The following is a 17,442-nucleotide window of genomic DNA, read 5'->3' as shown; positions in this document are numbered from 1 at the left end:
TTGCTCAATTCAAACCAGCTTTAAATTCAAGAACGCGAGGGGGGGGGGGGGGGGGGCCGAGAGAGAGAGGGGGGGGGGCCCGAGCGCGAGGGGGGGGGCCTAGCGCGAGGGGGGGGGGGGGGCCTAGCGCGAGGGGGGGGGCCGAGCGCGAGGGGGGGCGGCGAGCGCAAGGGGGGGGGGGGGGGGGGCGGCGAGCGCACTAATGCCCCATCAGGAAAGGGAACCAGCAACCTGTACCCACAATCTAGTCTACATTGGGATTACATCGGCCCTGCCACCACCATCCCTCCACCCAACAACATAGAGGTCGTCACAAACACATCACCAGAGATGCCAAGTATGCATCAACTTAACCGGCTGGAGTTAAATGATTACAGGAGCGAACCTGATCCTGATGATATATTTCAGCGGCCCTGAACAATGAAGCCTTGTCCCTGACCCCACTGGAATGTGGCCTGTTGTTCGGGTCAGAGCGGTCGGTGCGCGAGTTTGCTTTAGTCTCTCAAAATATTCAATGACCCAAGAAGTCGTCGCCCAGGTGAAATTCATCGCGTCCTCGGGGGCAGAAAGAAAATGGAGACAAACCTCAACAGGTTGCTTAGAAATGACATTACCCCACCCGCACCGCCCCGACCCAGTGGGCAAATGCCTGATCGACCCTGGCACTGGTCAGAGCTGTTCGGACAAAGAAGCTGCCCCCGTTCCATCTCTGGTCTCTACCAAATTCGCCGATCTCGAGCAGGACAGGAGTCGGGGGTCAACGACCCCCTGCCCTATGGAGGGGGAAAAAGATAATGGCCCGTATTTTCCGATGCCTACAGATGTGTACGAGCCGTGTACTCACCCATAGGGACATCGGAAATGCCGGTTTCAGGCATGCCAAGCGCATGCGCTGAAAACCGGCATTTCCGATCTGTCAAGAATGCTCTCGACAGATCGGACGCCTGCCCTAGAGAAGGGCCTCTGCGGGGGGGAGAGTTCCGCTTTCTGGAGACCCTCCGCCCGCAGAAAACACTTAGAAATCTTATGCCTGGTAAAAGCATGCGTAAGGCCTGTTTTTACCAGCATAGAGTTGAAAAAAGTAAAAAAAAAAAATTAAATTCCATCATTTATAATTTAATACTTTGAAAAAGTTTATTTTTAGCCCCGTAAAAAATGATTTTTTTTTCCAAAAAAATAATTTAGTGTCTTTTTGGGGTGATCTCTTCTATTAGCTGGCCTGGCCCACGTGATCGCAGGGACGCTTGCGAACCGCCTGCGCCCCCTGGGATACGTGGGCCTCTGCGCATTTCGACTGTGGAGGGGCCCAGGAACGGAAGTGTCCCGACCTCGACAGCCCTCAGGTAAGTTTGTAGATTTCCCCCCCCCCCCCGATAGGAGACACCCGCACGCACAGGAAGCCTCCCATCGGAAATTATGGGCCACTACAATCCCATTCATGCCCACAATGGAACAGCCGGGCATGTACACCTTCGAGGTACCCCACATTACAACAGTGACTACACTCCAAAAGTACTTCATTGGCTGTAAAGCGCTTCGAGACGTCTGGTGATCGTGAAAGGCGCTATAGAAATGCAAGTCTCTCTTTCTTTCTTCTTGCCAGAAGCCGTCAGCCCCTGTGGAAAACACGGTTGCTCAGAGTGTTCCCATCTTTCTAAAGTGCTCGGGCCATTTGAAGGCCAATGGCTTACCAGTGACGGGTTAAATCAATTTCCAATTTCATTGCTTGGAATGCTGAGGTTTTTAAACCAGTACTTTGAGAGTCAAGTCCCTCGATTCTGCCCACAAGTCAGTCAGTGAGCCAGAGTGCTAACAGCATCGCTTCGCTTGAAATCTGATCCTGACAGACTGGATGCTCAATTTAGTTTGAGTTACACAACTCAGGCATTAGCAGTCAGATAAGAAGTATAAGAATTAGGCGTGGGAGTAGGCTGTACAGCCCCTCGAGCCTGCTCCACCATTCAATAAGATCATGGCTGATCATCGACCTCAACTCCGCTTCCCCGCCTGATCCCCATATCCCTCGATTCCCTTAGATGGCATTAGGGGACGGTGTAAAACAAGGGGCATTAAAACAGTATCACTACTGGCAACTACTTGAAACAAATAGCCTCTTGTCCCCAATTCAGACAATCGTGCCAAACCCAACTGTTGCCCCAATCGAGGCTGGCCAACTCCATACAGACCAGGGCTCAAACCAGTCTTAGTCGGAGTGTCAAATTTTGTGTCTTGAAATACTCCTGCGCAGCACCCTGGGACGTTTTACTACGTTAAAGGCGCTATATAAATACAAGTTGTTGTTGAATGTTCCATTTGGAATTCAAAGAATGAAAGACTTGCATTTCTATAGCGCCTTTCACGACCACCGGACGTCCCAAAGCGCTTTACAACCAATGAAGTATTTTTTGAAGTGTAGTCACTGTTGTAATGTAGGAAACACGGCAGTCAATTTGCACACAGCAAGCTCCCACAAACAGCAATGTGATAATGACCAGATAATCGGTTTTTGTTAAGTTGATTGAGGGATAAATAGTGGCCAGGACGCCTTCTTCGAAATAGTGCCATGGGATTTTTTACGTCCACTCGAGAGAACAGATGGAGCCTCAGCTGAAAGACGGCACCTCTGACAGTGCAGCACTCCCTCAGCACTGCACTGGAGAATCAGTCCAAATTTACGTGCTCAAGTCTCTGGAGTGGGACTTGAACCCACGAACCTTCTGATTCAGAGGCAAGAGTGTGCTGCCCACTGAGCCACGGGCTGACACTAAGATTCAAGTTCAGATAGGTTCATGTGAAGACTGTGGGAGGGGAGGACGAGCAAGAGAAGATGGATTTACCCAAGACTTAGGCTCTCTTTCTGGTCATGCGCTCCGACCTTGTAGGAAACATCACAAGGTCACTCAAACAAAGTGCAATTCTTCACAACCCTATCAGTGATACACAAATGAGTTTTTAAAGATTCGATTCCACGTCTTTATGGCTCAAATTGGAGGCCATTGGTAAAGAGCCACAAGTGTACAGAAAACCAATATGCACTGGAAAAAGAAACCTCAAATCACTATGCATTTATCTACTCTTTAAAATTTTATATAAAATACTTTATGACTGAAGGCTGATTTTATAGCCACATAAAAAATTTATTTTTCTCCTATATTTTATTGGGCCACGCATCAATCCCACACAGTAATTGGTTGCTAGTCTCCAATGAACACCTCTTACCACCTTCACTCCGCTTCTCACTGCCCACTAAGGCACGGTTGAGATAAGGAACTCCTCGTCCTCTACATAAGGCACCGACTCCCCGACTGAAAAACAGGCAATAGTTACCCTCAAAGTATCTTGCCGATATTCAAGTGCCAGTCTTCCTGTGAGTGCTGGCAGGTTATTTGCCCATGAATTGCCAATTCTGTCCGCTCTTCATTTCCAACCTTGCCCATTCCCGGCAGGGGATAGCGGTCGGGAGATGGAGCCCTGGCCAAGTTTCCCTGTGCTACCCTGGGAAGCTGCGTCTAACTGTACATAGCTGAGGCCAGCTAACCTGGCAGAGACTGGGGACTGAACAGGAGACCTTCCTGGCCCACAAAGTTCAGGGGCCGGTTTCCTTACGTTTCGGAGCAGGTCAGCCGTGACTCATGTGAGCAGCACCCTCGCCTCCGAGTCAGAAGGTTGTGGGTTCAAGCCCCAACTCCAGAGACTCGAGCACAAAATCCAGGCTGAAACTCCCAGTGCAGTACTGAGGGAGTGATGAGGGAGGTACCATCTTTCAGGCGAGACATTAAACTTCTCAGGTGGACGCAAAGGATCCCATTTCAAAGAAGAACAGGGCTTCTCTTCTGAACGCACTGGGGGTCGGTTCCACAGGTGCCCGTGGCCCCCCTGGTAGCTCGCCCAAATGGCCATTCTTATTGTGTGAGCTTAGCCATGGAGTGATGGCAATACACGTCGGTTCTCTCCTGGCATGTGTATATGTATATACACATATTCCAGTGTGAGTCATTCTATAGCCATCAGGGATAGGAACCCTGGCTGATTTTCCTCCCTGTAACCAGTGTTGAGGACAATTCTATCAGTGGGCAGCACCCTCGCTTCGGAGTCAGAAGGTTGTGGGTTCAAGTCCCACTCCAGAGACTAGAGCACAAAAATTTAGGGCGACACTCCAGTGCAGTGCTGAGGGAGCGCTGCACTGTCGGAGGTGCCGTCTTTCGGATGAGACGTTAAACCGAGGCCCCGTCTGCTCTCTCAAGTGGACGTAAAAGATCCCACGGCACTATTTTGAAGAAAAGCAGGGAAGATACCCCCAGTGTCCTGGCCAATAGTTATCCCTCAATCAACATCACTAAAATAGATTAGCTGGTCATCATCACATTGCTGTTTGTGGGAGCTTGCTGTGCGCATATTGCTGCCGCGCTTCCTACATTACAACAGTCTTCAAAAGTACTTTGTTGGTTGTAAAGCACTCCTGTGGTTGTGAAAAGCGCTACATAAAAACCAAGTCGTTTCTTTCTTCTTTCAAACACTAACGCACGTGGTCACCCAAAACCTCCCAGATGTTGCCCAGAATTGCATTCCAATGTGGTTCCCCACTCCACGCCATTGAATCACAAATTAGACTCCAGTCATAAGCTAAATCCCAGCATCACAATCACAGACTAGCTTTGAACACTGTATCCAGGACAGTAGAGACTGGAGACTGCCCGATTGGACTAGCTGTTTCACACACTTCACCTCATCAGAATGTGCTATAGGACTGGTTTACATTCCAGCCTGCAAAGGTGGCCCAAATTCCGATCGGATGATCCCAGCGAGATGGCACTGCCTTGGATTTTGACTTTTTAATGTTGGCAACAACTAGGTTATCTGGAGAATGGGACAGGCTGCACAGTTCCATCTGCGGTTTTCCAAGATAATCTAGTCTTCACTCGTTAATTGAAGAATACTTCAACGTTGTGAAAGAGCTTCCTGATCTCTCGCCCACTCATCCCCCAAAGCAGGCTGGCCCGTCGTTCACACACCCTTCACAACTATTAAACTGGAAGTCCACATACTAGAAACTGCTGATCCTGCACCATGAGTTTTTTATTCGTTTATGGGATGTGGGTGTCGCTGGCAAGGCCAGCATTTATTGCCCATCCCTAATTGCCCTCGAGAAGGTGGTGGTGAGCCGCCTTCTTGAACTGCTGCACTCCGTGTGGTGAAGGTGCTCCCACAGTGCTGGTAGGGAGAGTTTTCCAGGATTTTGACCCAGCGACGATGAAGGAACGGCAATAAACTTCTAAGTCAGGATGGTGCGTGACTTGGTGGGGAACTTGTGGGGAGGTGGTGGTGTTCCCATGCGCCTGCTGCCCTTGTCCTTCTAGGTGGTAGAGATCATGGGTTTGGGAGGTGCTGCCGAAGAAGCCTTGGCGAGTTGCTGCAGTGCATCTTGTAGATGGTACACACGGCAGCCACGGTGCGCCGGTGGTGGAGGGAGTGAATGTTGAAGGTGGTGGATGGAGTGCCAATCAAGCGGGCTGCTTTATCCTGAATGGTGTCGAGCTTCTTGAGTGCTGTTGGAGCTGCACTCGTCCAGGCAAGTGGAGAGTATTCCATCACACTCCTGACTTGTGCCTTGTAGATGGTGGAAAGGCTTTGGGGAGTCAGGAGGTGAGACACTCGCCGCAGAATACCCAGCCTCTGACCTGCTCTTGTTGCCACTGTATTTATGTGGCTGGTCCAGTTAAGTTTCTGGTCAATGGTGACCCCCCAGGATGTTGATGGTGGGGGATTCGGCGATGGTAGTGCCATTGAATGTCAAGGGGAGGTGGTTAGACTCTCGCTGAGAGTCCCAGCAGGTCTCTTGCTGGAGAGCTAAATTCTATGGAGGTACGTCTATCCCAGCATTCATAGCACCAGTGAGAATCCTCCATTAAAACTAACTAATACAGGACTTTCACTACAGCTTTGAATTCTGGGATAGACTGGCCCTGAATGCGGTCTCGCACTTCTGAGAGAGAAAATGCAAAGTCCACGCCCAAGAGGGCTCTGAAAGGGATGAGAGAAAAGACAAGAGAGATAATATTGATGGCACTTGAATGAAGTGACAGCTTGTTCAGTGGTAGCACTCTCGCCTCTTCCGTCTCCAAAACTCGGCTGTCCGTGTTCTAACTCACACCAAGTCCCGTTCGCCCATCTCCCCTGTGCTCGCTGACCTACATTGGCACCTCGATTTCAAAATTCTCATCCTTGTTTTCAAATCCCTCCGTGGCCCTCACCCCTTCCCATCTCTCTAATCTCCTTCAGCCCCGCAACTCCCTCAGAGAACTCTGCGCTCCTCTAATTCTGCCTTCTTGAGCATCCCTGATTATAATCGCTCCACCACTGGTGGCCGTGCCTTCTGTTGTCTAGGCCCCAAGCTCTGGAATTCCCTGCCTAAACCTGTCCACCTCTCTTTCCTCCTTTAAGACGCTCCTTACATTCCCACATTACAACAGTGGCTAGACTTCAAAAAGCACTTCATTGACTGTGAAGCACTTTGAGACGTCCGGTGGTCATGAAAGGTGCAAGTCTTTCTTTTCTTTCTTAAAGCCTACCGCTTTGACCAAGCTTTTGGTCACTTGCCCTAATTTCTCCTTATGTGGATCGGTGTCAAATTTTTTTGTCTTAAAATACTCCTGTGAAGCGCCTTGGGATGTTTTACTATGCTAAAGGCAGTATATAAATACAAGTTGTTATTGTCAGTAGGTCGTGGGTTCATGCCAGACATCCAAGCCTTGAGCACATAAATCTACGCCAACACTCGAGGTCGATGCAAAAGATCCCATGGCAACTTCCCCCTCCCCACTACAAGAGGAGCGGGGAGTTCTGGCCAACATTCATCCCTCAACCAACAAAATAGATTAACTGGTAATTCACCCCCTCGCTCTTCCCGTGTGCAAATTGGCTGCCGTGCTTAACTGCATAGCAACAGTGACCACCAATGCTCCTGTTAAGCTGCGGGGCCTCGCAGCGGTCTGGCAGTTACGGGCAGGCTGCTCGCCGGCTTTTCAATGGGAATAACCGCGCCTGCGCGAAGATTTGAATGGGCCGCGCAGCCACTTAAGGGGGCCTGCGCACCCAAAATAAAAGGCAACATTGGTGACCACACTTCAAAAGCAATTCATTGGCTGTGAAGCTCTACGGGACATCGTGACGGATGTGTAAGGAGCTATATAAATACAACTACTTCTCCTGGGCATCCTCGACTGTCCAAGAACAGAAACGGCTTGCCGCTTTCGCCCACCTTTACACGCTTGGTACAAGCCAATGCTGTAATGATATGGACCCCAAGGGATAAATCTCGCACCTGGGATTCAACCAGTGCCGACAGCTCGGAATCCCCAACGTATTGAACTGTAACAGATAAGCTTCAGAGCTAATCCCCTATTCCCGGTCTCCTGATCCAGCTAACTGCTCCTCCCCAACAAAATCTTGTAACTCAAACCCAGGCACCTGCATCACGGCTCGAATGAAAACAGACAGGGTGATGAATAACTCATTCTCTCAACCAAATCTAACCTTGAAATAACCCTACCCCAGTAATTTGATCGGTCGCTTACATTTCCCCTCCATCACAATGGCTCAATACACGCTCGCCCTGGCACTATCCCAAGAAAACAGCCACGACAGACGCAAACACCAGGAATCCATCACCAATTTACAGGTCCCACAAAGTCTTAAAGAAAAAAGACTTGTGTTTCTATAGCGCCTTTCACAACATCAGGACGTCCCAAAGCGTTTTACAGCCAATGAAGTACTTTTTGAAGTGTAGACACTGTTGGAAATGCGGCAGCCAATTTGTGCACAGCAAGCTTCCACAAACAGCAATGTGATAATGACCAGATAATCTGTTTTTAGTGATGTTGATTGAGGGATAAATATTGGCCCCAGGATACCGGTGAGAACTCCCCTGCTCTTCTTCAAATAGTGCCATGGGATCTTTTACATCCACCTGAGAGAGCAGACGGGGCCTCGGTTTAACGTCTCATCCAAAAGACGGCACCTCCGACAGTGCAGCACTCCCTCAGTACTGCACTGGAGTGTCAGCCTAGCGTTATGTGCTCAAGTCTCTGGAGTGGGACTTGAACCCACAACCCTCTGACTCAGAGGCGAGAGAGAGTGCTGCCCACTGAGCAACGGCCGACACTTAACAATTATTGTATTTGTTAAAGGCTTTCAAGGGCTTCAGGGGTGGCGGGTAACAGGAGTGCCATCGTTGCCCCTGGATTAGAGGGGTATATTGAAAAAAGTCAGGTTCTGTTGCTGCTCCCAACTACCACTGGCGACTTCCATTAGAAAGTACACGAGAGAGAATATTGGGAGCACGCAAGAGCAGATTCAGCTGCCATTCCCACCTCACCCCTCCCTCCATGATTGAAGAGAAACTCGGGCCTATATTCCCATTGAGTATGGAAGATTGAAGGGTGATCTGATGGAGTTTAAAATGTTAAAATGATTCGATAGAGTACAGCTCCAACAACACAAGAAGCTCGACACCATCCGGGACAAAGCAGCCCACTTGATTGGCACCCCATCCACCACCTTAAACATTCACTCCCTCCACCACCGGCGCACCGTGGCTGCAGTGTGTACCATCTACAAGATGCACTGCAGCAACTCGCCAAAGCTTCTTCGGCAGCACCTCCCAAACCCGCGACCTCTTCCGCCTAGAAGGACAAGGGCAGCAGGCGCATGGGAACACCACCACATCCAAGTTCCCCTCCAAGTCACACACCATCCTGACTTGGATGTATATCGGCCGATCCTTCATTGTCGCTGGGTCAAAATCCTGGAACTCCCTCCCTAACAGCACTGTGGGAGTACCTTCACCGGTTCAAGAAGGCAGCTCACCACCACCTTCTCAAGGGCGACTAGGGATGGGCAATAAATGCTGGCCTTGCCAGCGACGCCCACATCCCATAAACGAATAAAAGAAATAGAGAAACTATTTCCCTGATAGAGGGGACATAACCTGAAAACTAGCACCAGGCCATTGAGGGGGGAAATCAGGAAGTAAAAGTTTTCCCACACAGAAGGATAGTGGAAATGTGGAATTTTTCTCCTCCAAAAGGTTGTGGATGCTGGGAGACAATTGGAGCCTTCAAGACCGGGATCAACAGATTTTCGTCGGGTACAGGAATCAAGGGATACGCAGCAAAGGCGGATAAATGGTGCCTCACCATCAAGGTCCACACATGAATAATGGCCACTTGGCCGAGATGCCCAAATAAGTGGCTTGGCGCCCAGCAAGGCCTGTAGGGGAGCGAAGGAGAGGTAAAACCAGCGATGGAAACCACGCCAGGACCTTCGCCATGGTTTAGGGGGCAAGTTCTCCATCCGTTGTGGCTCCAAGCTATGCTGAGCAAGTTTGAGCTCTTGGGTCTGATCTCCGCTGGAGTGAGGGTTGGGAGCTCAACGGTTGGCCTCAGTGCCCTGGGTTAGTGAGGCCAAAATATTATAGTACAGATAGAGATTGAGCAAGAGAACGCAAGGGGGAGTGAAAGAGGGTGCGCGCGCACGCATGCGAGAGCGCGCCAGCGTTCCTGCCCCGATCCCCATCTGATAACTGCTGGCTAGAACGTGTGCATGTCGCTGCTTTTATACTCCTGCCCCGCTGTATTGGTGCTGCGCAAGACAAAAGTCACCAGCCCCACTGCTGACCAGCGCATGTTCCTTTGCTGTTGCTGTCGGCTGCACACTGAGGGTCATTGTACGAACGTGGCACGTAACCCAATACAAAAACAGCCACTGCCCAAGTGAGCACAGGTCTGAAAGACAGACAGACTTGCATTTCTATAGCACCTTTCATGACCTCAGGATGCCCCAGAGCGCTTTACAGCCAATGACATACTATTGAAATGTAGTCACTGTTGTAATGCAGGAAGCGTGGCAGCCAAATATGCACACAGCAAGCTCCCAAAAACAGCAGTGTTTTAGTGATTTTGGTTGAGGGATTGGGCAGGAGAGAACTCCCCTGCTCTTCTTCGATTAGTGCTGTGGGATCTTTCACGTCTATCTGCAAGAGCAGATGGGGCCTCAGCTTAACGTCTCATCTGAAAGGCGGCACCTCCGACAGTGCAGCGCTCCCTCAGTACTGTGCTGGGCGTGTCAGCCTGGAATACGAGCTCAAGTCTCTGGAGTGGGACTTTGAACCCACAACCTTCTGGCTCCAAGGCGAGAGAGAGAGAGTGCTACCCACTGAGCCAGGGCCGACACCTGGGCTTGACTACAATTCCCTAAAGAAATTGCCTTCTCACACGGCGCTTGCACGCGAGGAACGACAACGTGAGTGAGGTGTCGGCCAGTGGAACTGTACCCCAGCACCCACATCACCTGGGGAGGGGAGAAAGGAGTAGGCTGGAATTATTGAGAGGATAAAAATATCTGAGCATGCACAAACATGACTGCATCTTCTGCAGGTACAGCAGAACCTTGTCAAAGGTGCCCATCAAAATAAACACAGCTGCACTCGATAGCTGGCCATTTGCTGTCCAACCGAGGAACCTCTTCTACATTTTAGGTCACCAGTACTATCTGCTGGAGGCACTTTTTCCACAACAACATCAGCTTAAACATTTAGCGGATTCAACTCGTTAGCATCAGCAGAATCGTTAAGGTGGTCACACGGCAGGCGCACATCAAAAGAGAGGCCGAAAATCCACCACTCCAGGTTGTCGTGGCAACAGCTTGCCCATTGAACACAGTGCGTGGGCGTCACCAGTAGCAAACCTGCCATTTCCTTCCAAGCAAATTCGACGGGGGAAAAAAAATTACTTTGGAAAAAAAAAATATTTGCATCCGACTGCTGCCGGAGATCACCTGACTGGTTCGGTTTGCTGTTCAACTTAAAGGGGCCTTCCCCCCCCCTATTAATTACCAGCTTGAAGGCGAAAATTCCTCACAATTAAAAACATTGTACATTCCTCAATGCCCAGACCAATGTTTCCTGTAAGCTGTGCGACCGCGAAGCGCTCCAGGGAACCCGCGCAGCGACTTTTCAATGTCAAAACCGCGCACGCACGGTGTTTTGAAGGGGCCACGCAGCAGGAATTATTTTAATTTTTTTTCCCAATCAGGGAACATTGGTCCAGACATATTTATTTTTAATGCTATGAAAAGAAAGCGCGGTTTTTAAACATTGAAAAGCCGCAGCGCGGAATCCCTGGAGCGCTGCGCAGTCTCGCAGCTTAAAGGGAACATTGGTCTGGGCGCTTAATGGGCATCGAGGATTGTACACTTTTTTTTTTTAAATATAAAAAGGGTAGTGGTGTGGGGGGGGGGGGGGGGGGGGAGGTAAAGACACAAAGGCCGAGACAATTTTTTGTGTGATACTCTATATTCATCACCTCAATTCTCTTGCCAGCGACAACCCAGTAACCATCAGTACACGACCCCCCGAGCATTGTACGGATGTGTACAAGCACCATGCCGTCCATGATTGGAAGGGCAAATATCTATAATTGCCCACTTGAACGGTGAAAAACAAACAAACATTCAGCGGCACACGGTATCAAATTCCACCCACCCAACATTGGGTTTTACTGGAATCATGGAGCCAACTCCTGGGAAGACTGAGATTTCGGAAAACCTGGAAATAAAAAGTTGGCATCAGCAAAAGTGGGCATGAAGCGGTCAGATTACCGTAAAAACCCATCTGGTTCATCGAATGCTCCTTGAGGGAGGGAAACCTGCCCTCCTTACCCGGTCTGGGCCTACATGTGACTCCAGACCCACACCAACATGACTCAACTCTTAATTGCCCTCTGAAGTGACCCAGCAAACCACTCAGGTGCATCAAGCCACTAAACTCTGGGCTACTAGGGGTGGGCAATAAATGCCGGCGGTGAAACAGTTCCCCAGCAAACGTCAAAGCCTTTAGGACAGGGTAAAGCAAGAAAGACTTGCATTTATATAGCGCCTTTCTTGACCACCGGACGTCTCAAAGTGCTTTATAGCCAATGAAGTGAAGTGTAGTCACTGTTGTAATGTGGGACATGCGGCAGTCAATTTGCGCACAGCAAGCTCCCACAAACAGCAATGTGATAATGGCCAGATAATCTGGTTTTTGTTATGTTGGTTGAAGGATAAATATTGGCCAAGACACCGGAGATAACTCCCCTACTCTTCTTCGAAATAGTGCCGTGGGATCTTTTACCTCCACCCGAGAGCGCAGACGGAGCCTCGGTTTAACGTCTCATCCGAAAGGCAGCACCTCCGACAGTGCAGCACTCCCTCAGCACTGCGCTGGAGTGTCAGCCTAGATTTATGCGCTCAAGTCCCGGGAGTGAGACTTGAACCCACAACCTTCATGACTCAGGAGGCGAGTGTGCTACCCACTGAGCCACAGCTGACAAAGAGATCATCAAAAATAGGACAGATGTAAAAATGCTTGCGTTGGGGATGTGGTTCCGCCTCCAGTAACGATTGCTGTTCTTACTTGTTCCAGAGGTGGCGCTGCAGCCCCTTAACCGGTTACAACAAACAGAAGATGCAACATTCCCTTTGACTAACCACGAGCAATGCCATGGGAGATTTATGATGGTTTGAAAGAACTAACTTGCATTTATATAGTGCTATTCACATCCTCAAGATCTCACTAAGCGCTTCACAGTCAACACTTTTAAAGCGTAGTCACTGTTGTATTGTAGGCAACGCGACAGCCAATCTACGCACAGCAAGGTCCCACAAGCAGCAATGAGATAAATAAACATATAAAAAAAAGAGATGTTGGTTGAAGGATAAATGTTGGCCAGGATACTGGGAGAACTTCCCTGCTCTTCTTCACAGTGCCATGGGATCTTTTATATCCACGGGGCCTCAGTTTAATGTCTCATCTGAAAGACGGCACCTTCAGCACTGTAGCACTCCCTCAGTACTGCACTGGAGTACAAGCCTAGATGATGTGCTCAAATCTCCGGAGTGGGACTTAAGCCCATGTCCTTGGTGACTCAGTAAAAAGGCATATGGGATACCATTAGCCAAGGCATAGAATATAAGAGCAGGGAGGTTATGATGGAGCTGTACAAAATGCTAGTTAGGCCACAACTGGAATATTGTGTGCAGGTCTGGTCACCACACTATAGGAAAGATGTATTACATTGGAGAGGGTGCAGAGGAGATTCACCAGGATGTTACCTGGGCTGGAGCGCTTCAGTTATGAAGAGAGACTGGACAGGCTGGGGTTGTTTTCCTTACAACAGAGAAGGCTGAGGGGGGACCCAATTGAGGTGTACAAAATTATGAGGGGCATAGATAGGGTAGATAGAAAGGAACATTTCCCCTTAGTAGAGGGGTCAATAACCAGGGGGTATAGTTTCAAGGTAAGGGGCAGGAGGTTAAGAGGGGATTTGAGGAAAAACTTTTTCACCCAGAGGGTGGTTGGAATCTGGAACTCACTGTCTGAAAGGGTGGTCGAGGCAGGAACCCTCACAACATTCAAGAAGCATTTAGATGAGCACTTGAAAACGCCATAGCATGCAAGGCTACGGACCAAGTGCTGGAAAATGGGATTAGAATAGACAGGGCTTGATGGCCGGCGCGGACACGATGGGCCGAAGGGCCTCTTTCTGTGCTGTATAACTCTAGGACTCTATGACCCAAGAGTGCTACTACTGATAACATAGAACTACCAACAAAAATCGAGCCAAATCACTATTCAGCACCAAGCTCTGTGGCTGGTTAGATGCAGGCGGCCAGGATTCGGAATCGAAGTATCTTCATTACACCCAACGGATATCATAAAACAGCTATAATGGACGTTACAACACAAGGTGAGTAAAACTAGTGGTAAACCCATCGATAGTCAATACAGGTGAACTTTCATTTATTGAAAGGAATCCAGATTTGCCAGGGGATTAAGGACGGAGTGGAAGCAAATCTTAAACTCAGGAGTTTAAGATGGCAGAGAGTCCAGAACCAGGGGTCACAGTCCAAGGATAAGGGGTAAGCCATTTAGGACAGAGATGAGGAGGAATTTCTTCACCCAGAGTGGTGAACCTGTGGAATTCTCTGCCACACAGGGCAGTTGAGGCCAATTCATTAAATATATTCAAGAAGGAGTTAGATATATTTCTTGAGGCTAAAGGGATCGAGGGATATGGGGAGAAAGGAGGGACAAGGTACTGAATTTGGATGATCAGCCATGATCTCATGAAATGGCGGAGCAGGCTCGAGGGAGCCGAATGGCCTACTCCTGCTCCTATCTTCTATGTTTCTATGAGATGACATTGTGTTGCCTGGAAACCAAGGCATCTCCAACAGATTCAGTAACAGGCGTGAAAGGCGCTATGTAAATGCAGGTGACATGAATCAGTCATTCATGAAAGAAAGACTTATGAAATAATACTGAGCGGCCTGCGGGTGGCGCTGTCCAGATGGAGTATAAATACTCAGGCACGGGCCCAGCTTGCGCAGGACATTCTTAACAAGAACTAGTGAAGGACACAACTAGACCTCCATGTTGTAAAACAGTTGATTAAAGCTTTGTTTAACGCTTAGACCAAGTGCCTAGTAGTTTTCTTGCGCTCTGATCCTCCCTCCCTTTATTGGCACGGTTAACCAGTTCCCAGCTGGCTGGCGGGATGCCTACAGTGACCGCTGGAGATGGGTGTAAAGTTCGGTGCGGTGCCCAGCTGACGTTTCAACAGCCGTTCAACGCCAAACATTTCCAGCCACGTTTCCCAATGAATTCCTGTGGTCGACGTCAAACATTGACAGAGAATGAGTAATCATTAACACTTGTCCTGTAGGCTTCTGGTGCCCATTTCCACAGTACGGGCTTTCTTTTTAAAAGAAAAACCCTCGAGGGAGTATTTTCTAGTCAGAAAATTTCAAAATGGATCTAAACATAGGCAGGAACTAGGAAAGGATGCATTTATGCCAAGCCTGTACCAGTTGGAAAATATATGGCTTTTCTCCCCCCCGTTCTTTTCTCAAGACTTTTGACATCTTGCTGGTCTACAGTTCCACAGGTTCTGATGGCCTCTGCTATCTCAATGAGCTACACGAGAGCCTCACCACTGAATCTTGACACAATCACCCAATAAAGTGCGTTGGCATATTCCTTCAAGCGGGAGTTTGTGAGGTTACATCTCGAAGCCTGTCCTACTTGCCATCTTCAGTTGCTGATCGAACATTTGCAGCGAGCAGTGCTCAGGAGAGAACATCTATTGAGTGTTCAATTGGCCGTCGGTGTTGCACACTCCCTGGTTTGAGCACCGCCGTTCTGTGCCACACACAGTCGCTCCTGCAGAAGCACACCACTACCACCTTCTTCTTAGGCAGTCCCTCGGAACCGAGGATGACTTCCTTCCACATTAAAAAGGAGTTCTCAGGTGACTGATGAGTCCAATGCGGGACCTACAGTCTCTGTCACAGGTGGGGTAGACGGTGGCTGAAGGGGCGGGCGAATGGGGTGCTTGGGTTGACGTGCGCTCCTTCCGCTGTTTGCGCATGCTCCTGGCGGAGAGACTCGAGGTGTTCGGCGCCTTCTCGGATGCTTCTCCTCCACTTTGTGCGGTCTTGGGCCAGGGATTCCCAGGTGTCGGTGGGGATGTTGCACTTTTCCAAGGAGGCTTTGAGGGTGTCCTTGAAGCGTTTCCTCTGGGGCTCTCTTGCTGTGCCGGAGCTCCGAGTAGAGCGCTTGTTTTGGGAGTCCCGTATCGGACATGCAGACGATGTGACCCGTCCATCGGAGCTGATCGAGCGTGGTCAGAGCTTCGATGCTGGGGATGTTGGCCTGAGCAAGAACACTGACGTTGGTCTGCCAATCCTGCCAATGGATTTGCAGGATCTTGCGGAGACAGCGTTGGTGGTACCTCTCCAGTGCTTTGAGGTGCCTGCTGTACATGGTCCATGTCCCCGAGGCATAAAGCAGGGCGGGTATCACTGCTGCTCTGTAGACCATGAGCTTGGTGCTGGGTTTGAGGAGCTTCAGAAGCCGCCCCGAGGGGCTACAGCTCATGCAACCAAATTAGGAGCATGCAGGATCAACAAAAGAGACCACTGTCGCCCATCTGGAGAAGCCTATAGTTCGAAGATGAGAAAATGGCATTAGGGCACCAAAATGTCCATTGAACTCTGCCGGCTTAGAAGACAGCTGTGTTTTGAAGACCCCTTGCGGGAACCCTGTGCAAAAGATTTTGTTTGAGGCCCTTACATTTTACTAGACCATTGTACTAAATACGACCTACTTGGGTAAATCCAATGCCAAATCCACACATGTACCATTTGGAAAAGGCACACTTGCAATCGATAATATAAAAATAGCCAATTTACCTCAATCCTTAAAGTTATCAGTGGAAGCATTATCAGTGGAAGCATTCGGGACCCTGTGCAATTGCACAGTCCTAACGCCATCTCGGTGTCTCAACCTGCCACTCTGGGAAAACATGTGTGTGAGTGAGAGAGTGAGCGCGCGAGAAGGTTTCCTCTGGTATCTGATGTAAATTTATTTTGCACTGCTGACCGCTGACTCTAATCACCAACTCAGATAGCAACTCCCAGAGCTTTACCCATCTAAGCCACGGGATATTTCACTGGTCCGTGATATTACCCACGGTTAGATCAATGCAAGATCTTTTTAAAAATATACAAGGTGGTGACGGAGCGGAGAGAAACTTCAGAAATGTGCCCCACAGAGCCACCTAATGGCTACACCCTGCAACTACACTGTGACAAAGAACAAAATTAATGGGAACAGGATGTAGACATGTACAACGGAGACCAAAACTTGCAACAACAGGAAGAAAGGTGTGGGGGACAAGAATGAGGTGACCGATGCGATTTTTAATCAGGTAGACTTACTTTAATTAGGGCCTTTCATCAAGCCGTTTCTCTCCGCTCTGTAGAGGGCTTTATTGAAACCTTTCCTCATAAGAACAGAAGAAGTAGGAGCAGGAGTAGGCCATATGGCCCCTCGGGCCTGCTCCGCCATTCAATAGGATCATGGCTGATCCGAACCTAGACTCACGTCCACTTCCCTGCCCGCTCCCCGTAACCCCTAATTCCCTTATCAGCTAGGAAACTGTATCTCCATTTTAAATTTATTTAATGTTGCAGCTTCCACAGCTCTGAGGTAGCGAATTCCATAGATTTACTACCCTGAGTGAAGAAGTTTCTCCTCATCTCAGTTTTGAATGGGCAGCCCCTTATTCTAAGATTATGCCCCCTAGTTCTAGTCTCACCCATCAGTGGAAACATCCTCCCCGCATCCACCCGATCAAGCCCCCTCACAATCTTATATGTTTCGATAAGATCGCCTCATTCTTCTGAATTCCAATGAGTAGAGGCCCAACCTACTCAACCTTTCCTCATACGTCAACCCCCTCATCTCCGGAATCAACCGAGTGAACCTTCTCTGAACTGCCTCGAGAGCAAGTATATCTTTTCTTAAATATGGAAACCAAAACTGTACGCAGTATTCCAGGT

General features: G+C 49.3%; 1 protein-coding gene across 1 annotated transcript in view; it reads right to left on the bottom strand.

The window, feature by feature from the left end:
- Nucleotides 1-17,442, bottom strand: part of camsap3 (calmodulin regulated spectrin-associated protein family, member 3) — a 253,651-nt gene that overhangs the window by 111,966 nt on the left and 124,243 nt on the right. The gene's annotated exons all lie outside the window — the stretch shown is intronic.

Source organism: Somniosus microcephalus, chromosome 31, assembly GCF_052327205.1.
Source record: "Somniosus microcephalus isolate GS21.2 chromosome 31, FLI_Smic_1.0, whole genome shotgun sequence".
Classification (NCBI taxonomy): Eukaryota; Metazoa; Chordata; class Chondrichthyes; order Squaliformes; family Somniosidae; genus Somniosus; species Somniosus microcephalus.
The sequence above is the reverse complement of the archived record's forward strand: the minus strand, read 5'-3'. Positions and strand labels throughout refer to the sequence as shown.